Below are 6,000 nucleotides of genomic sequence, written 5' to 3'. Positions count from 1 at the left end.
AAAGTTTGTGGGGATAGGTTCTCCAAATCTATCTGGTTTTCTTGTTGTCGATGTTGATGACGGCTCTAATAATTCAATTTGGGGTTGCTCTACAGTTGATGCCGCAGCAGAAACTTCTCCATGTTAAGGTCCCATGTCTCTGTTCTGAACTAGTAGTTCCGCTTCAGACATAAATTCCTACAAAATAGTTCGTTCAGAAACCTTCCCTCTCCTAATCTTGCAGTTTTATTGTTGTCCACTAGAGTCGTCCGTGCTGGGTTTTGGGGTTAACTGGAAGAAGTGTTCAAGCCCTTCCTGATGTTGAAAGATGAAGGAATAGTCAGTGTTTTCAATGACCTTGAATAAAACAGCTTTGCACAAGTCGCAATCTGCAATCGCTGGTGCTTTCACTCTGCGTACCAGTACCAATGCAACAGGATTTTCGCCCCTTGTCTTTGAAGCATTGCGTTGTGGCAACAATGCACTATTCAAGAATGCTGCAAATGACATAAGGTTGGGACTCCACGCTAAGTCCCTTCATTATCTGAACTGTTCTCAGCAAGTCCATTAGCCCTTGAATGGTAAACTGTTGATTCCATTTCCTTTATTCCTAGTGATTGACACCACTGTTTAAAACCTCCCCCCACAAACTCAGGACTGATGTCAGAGACTAACGTCTTAGGTATTCTAAATCTTGCGAGGACTTGACTACGTCTTAATCTCGCGGATGAAAGCTTCTATACACCCTGAGTCCCGACAAACAAGCAGTAATATTTTGCATTGGCAGTTAACATCACTGTATTCTATGACAGGCCTTTCCCAATCATCAGCTTTTCGCCATATAGGGGTTGTTTTTCCAGGCTAGGCCGGCTCATCTGACAAATCTTGCATTAACTTGCTTTACATTAGTTACTTCCCTTCTCTAGTCTTGCAATTTCAGTGTTGTCCACTAGAATTGTCCCAGTTGAGTTTTACTTTTTCAGAGGCTATCGATTTCACTTTATCAGAGGCCTGAAACAAAGCTGTTGCTTATTTTTGTAAGCTACATGGCTGTAAAATGGGTTGGAATATACATCGCTTTTATCTGCAAGCTTCTCTTTTATTTTGCCCCCATAAGCAATTTCTAAGTCTCACGTCATTCAATGGTAGCCTTACACCTTTACACTTTTCAATTTCAATATCTTTGGCCTCAGTTATTCTTAGAAATTGAGTATCTCAACGTAGTTCTCTCAAGTAGTCGACTCATGACAATTAGAATTCTTTGGTCGAACCTCTCTTTATTAGTTCAATTCACCAAGATGTCACAGCACCCAAGATTCCTTTGAGCTTTGATTCAATGCCGCTTTAACAGATTGAAGAGTTCGTCAGCCCGCGGTAATTTTAGTCCCCGAAATGTGTTGATTGTGCATAAAGCTTTTGCCTCATCCTTTACTTCAATCTGAAAAAAGTCGTACGAAAGTTGATTTCACCAAAAAAGAGGCCTCATGCAGATTGATCCCATGTCTGGTATCAACTAGTCCTCAGCTATGACTTCAGACCTCAAGTTACGAGACCTCAGTTATGCACTTTGAGATCGACACAGAAACCAATTCTCCACTTTTTTCTTTGTCACACCGTTGTTGATACAATGAAGATTCCTCCTGCCTGTAGGGGTTCAGGAATGCATTTCCTGATCATCTCGTCCAGCTTCTCTGCAACATGAATAGGTAGAAACATTTTTTTGTTGTGCACATTGCAGAACATTGGCTGTGAACCTGATATACTTCACATAAGCTTTGTATTTTTTCGTTGTCCGACAGCACGACTGCTTGTTGGATGATTACGGTGCTACCGGCACCTGTCTCCAACTTTAATTTGCTAATTTTATTGTTATGCACTCCCATGTCACAGGCATGCTATCGATTTCTTCTTTAGTTTTCAATATTCCCATTTAAAGACAGGGCAATGCTTGCTCTGAATGCTTTTCTTCTTCTTCACAAAATTTACATCTTTTCTCAACATGAACTTCGTTGCAGTTTTGTTCTACACTCAATTTCAAATGTCTAACGCCGTTTCGCAATTGTTTCCTTGTCAGTACAGTAAAACTGGTCTACTAGAATGCGATTTGCCTCAACATCTATTGGAGAAAATCTTTTTGCTCAAGTTGTACTGTTACACGCCCTTTACACTGAGAGAGTCACTTGAATACACCTTATCTTGTCACAGAGACCGTCTCTTGTCCGACTCGGTCATTTCACTAACAAACATTGATGGCGTTTCATTAATACCATCCATTAGTCTCGGACTTGCTTCCAGGCGCCTCAATCCGGAGATCAATTGCATTATTGACCAATATCTCCTTGGGGTTATTTACAGTTTTGAGTTCTGAATAGCGTGCTTTGTCTCGTGCTGGACCAAAAAACAACCAATTCCCCTAAAACACTGCAGTAAATGCTAAATTAAGCTCTTTTGCCGTTACTTTTCTCTCCTTCGAAGAAACATATTTTTAAATTGCTATTCTTGTCTCTGAAAGAAGTATCTAATAGCTTCATAGGTCTCATAAGTTCAAGAAATGAGTCTTGATCGCATATATTAAGAAAGATTCGTTACCGAACGTCCACTTTGGTACCATCGCTGTTCAGCCTACCATCTTTGTCTATGCGACAATAGGTAATCCACGTAGTAGTAGATTCAGCATTCTGAGGACCTAGAAATTGGCGGTTGGTCTGGTCGCCACTGTCTGGTCTTTGACACGGATAAAAAAGGATTCAATAAATTCTTTAATTTTAGAACTAAACAAAATCTAGCTCGTATTTATAGTAATTGCTCATACTAAAACAAACAGAGAAATCAGATTAGGTGAAACAAATGGTGAATCGGTTTTGGTTCCGCTTTCTAGAAGTGATCTCTTATTGCCTACTTCTTTGAGAAAATTATCATGGCTGTGTTACAATCATGTTTAACAGTTTGAGGTCAGTGGATGTTAGATTCAGGCTTCTAAGGGTGGGAAAATTTAACATCTAAAATCTGATTGATAGGTCAAAAAGATAAGGATAGCGCCCAGAGTAATTAGAAAATTAGAATCTTTTTTACTTTTTTGGCCAATTCATCAGGTCAGTTCTTCTTTGCCTCCATAAGAAAACTTGGAAATTTTGCTTCCAAAAGAAATCGCTTGGTGTTTATTCAAAATCATCGAAGATGCCGCATTCATTCACAAAATCGATCGCACTTTGCACTAGGATTTTCAATATTTCATTGCTATCTAAACGTTACATGCTTTTAACAACAAACTTACGGAAAACCTTCGACGAAAGAAAAATCACTCCACATGGGAACATGTGCAAGTGTTCATTGGGACTTTGGCTTTTCTCTATCACATATAAAATTGATTCAATTTTGTTCATTTGTGTGCTTTTGATGTAATCTTTTGCCAATCGGATCTGAAGTTCTGTTATCCCAATAAAGTTAGATTCTTCAGGTAGAGTTTGCACGCTATATCATCGAGAATTTCCTAAAGACAATCTGAGTGCTATTCTGTGTTACTCTCATGTTTCAACCAACCGCCTTCGATTGATCAGGCCTGCCGCTGCAAGCTTTTGAAAATACAAATAGTGGCCTAATTCAGGACTAGTAGAGCAGAAGTTAACTTGTTCTATTTTCAAGTTTATATTAGTATTGAGCCTTTCGAGCCATTTTACGAGTTAATGCAGTGATGCTTGGCGTTCACTCTGTATAAATTGATGGCAGCACGATTGAATCCCCTGAGGGACACCGGCTATTTCTCTAGAGGTTGTTATTTTAACTTTTTATTTTTACGGGAATGTTTCTTTGCGAGACGAATGAGTTTACCCATACCGTGATTGATCTTTATACCAATTTTGCTGAGTTTGCCAATCAACTCAAATCTCTGGATCGCATCCAAAGCTTTTTCTTTATCAGGGCAACCAAGTCCATTTCCATTTCCGACCACTGGTATGCTTCAGTTAAGTGCGAAATCGATAGGAGATCATGAGTTGCGCATCTGTTTGCTCTATAGGGCACTTTGTTTCACCAAAAATTCTGATTTGTTCACAGTATTTTCACATGCTTTTAAAACTGTTTCGCAGGTTTTTCTGATTACATTGGTAAAGCTAATTGTTATGCAGTTTTCTGCTCTGTTTCTTCTTGAGGTTTTGGAAGCATTATAACTTGCGCTTTCTTCTAGAGCAGGGAATAGGCAAGTTGTAACTGAGCTTAAAATTATCCGGCGAATGAAACTTTGATTCCCCTTGGACAGGCTTTCAGTAGTTCGTAACTTACTTAATGTGGCCCATGAGGTCATTTCTTGGTGTTCCTCGTTTTTATTGAACTCAGACGTTTACGGCGATCTCTTTAGACTTCATTAAGATCCGTTTCCAAAGAAAACTGTGCGTTCTCCTCTGTTTCAAGAACATACTTGTTCAATCCATCCGTTTCGTACTGATGATCTTTGATCGTCTCGCGTAGCAAGCCTTTAAACAATTCACACTTGTCATGTTCAGTTACAGCAACTTCCTTAAATTTTAATCCTAGATCGGATCTGATTAACTCTTATGCATCGCTGGCGATAATCTTAATTATTCTCCAGAACCCCTAATGGCCTGTTTGTTTCGCTGCTTTGATAATTATTCTGTTTTTCTCTTCATCCACACGTTTTAGTGTTCGTTTAATTTCTCACTGTACTTTCTGGTTTTGAGCTGCAATCTTATCGTCTTATGTTTTTTATCAGACTAATTCTGGAATAATTGAGTAAGTCGTCTTCTTTTGTTCTATTGATTTGTAAAGTCTAAGACAACACTGTTTAGTGATGGCTCTGAAGTTAATTATGCTTTGCTGAAGCCTGGACTATCACATGCAACGAACTTTGAATTCAGTAATTAAAAAACTTGCGGACCAGTGTTCTGATAATATGAATGTCACGCCAAGTGTGAGCGCAATGGACTGGCCGAAATTTGTCACCAAATGGGGGTGTTGAATGTGAAAGCCGAAGAGTTTGGATTAGATCTCTCTGGACTGTTACCAAACTATGAAAAAGTTTGAAGCCATTTTCTCCAGCAACCTGACGAGACTTAGGATATCAAACTAACGCAAATGTCACTTTGTGTCCATAAGCATAAGCTGCAGTTAATTTGACGCCTTCGTTGTAAATGTCGAGTATGTTGCACTGTTTGTAAAAATTTTGCTCAGAACTGCAACATCAACAATTAAAAGCTCTTGTGAGTTTTAATTTCTATATTATTTCAAAAATTCACACTGGCTTAGTACAAGGTTTTTTCAAGCACACCATATCATTCGGATTGCGAGAATATTTGTGAAGTTTCAATTAATGAAAAAAACCGCGTTTTTCATTTATTCGAAATTTAGAAAGAGCTCAAGAAGAGAGTGCATTGTGGACGAGAACGAAGAGGACAATTAAAAGGCTACCACGCTTTTGGAAAGTTGATTTCGGCAATCTCCGTTTGAATTCAAATCGGGATGAGCTTGAAAGAATCCCGTGAGCCTCCAAGAATAAAGTTCTCTAACGCGGCAAAAGAAAGTGAGGGGAAACTGCTTCTTTTAAAAGCAGAAAAGTTCAATAGCAAAACAGCTCCTGTGTAGATGAAGTGTGATACAAAAACGGAAATCCTGTCCTTTTCTGGAGTGCAAAAATAGAATAAAAGGCAAAGCCTAGAAAAGTAAAAAAAAAAACACTAAAGACGCCCCCTTATGCTTATGTAGAGGCTGCGAATGTACAAAAAGTTAGACAAGTTACAGATCAAAAACAGTGCTTCAGAGCCATCATATCAGGAATGAGGCCCTCAAAATCTTTATTTTGCCTTTTCCAATTGATTTAATAATTTTTTTCTGCTGTTATGTATTGATGTTTGTTTATGTTCGCTATTTATTATTTGGACAAAGTTTTGCACTGATTGAAACGTTTTAGATAAAGAGAGATTTATTTCTGCTCGCTGTCGGCGAAAATAAGGGAAACAATGACTTAATCAATGACGGAAACAATGACTTGTTCTGTATTATTGCCACACT

Source organism: Convolutriloba macropyga, chromosome 7 (assembly GCF_964194025.1).
Source record: "Convolutriloba macropyga chromosome 7, txConMacr16.3, whole genome shotgun sequence".
NCBI classification, from domain to species: Eukaryota; Metazoa; Xenacoelomorpha; order Acoela; family Convolutidae; genus Convolutriloba; species Convolutriloba macropyga.
Note: the sequence above shows the minus strand (reverse complement) of the source record.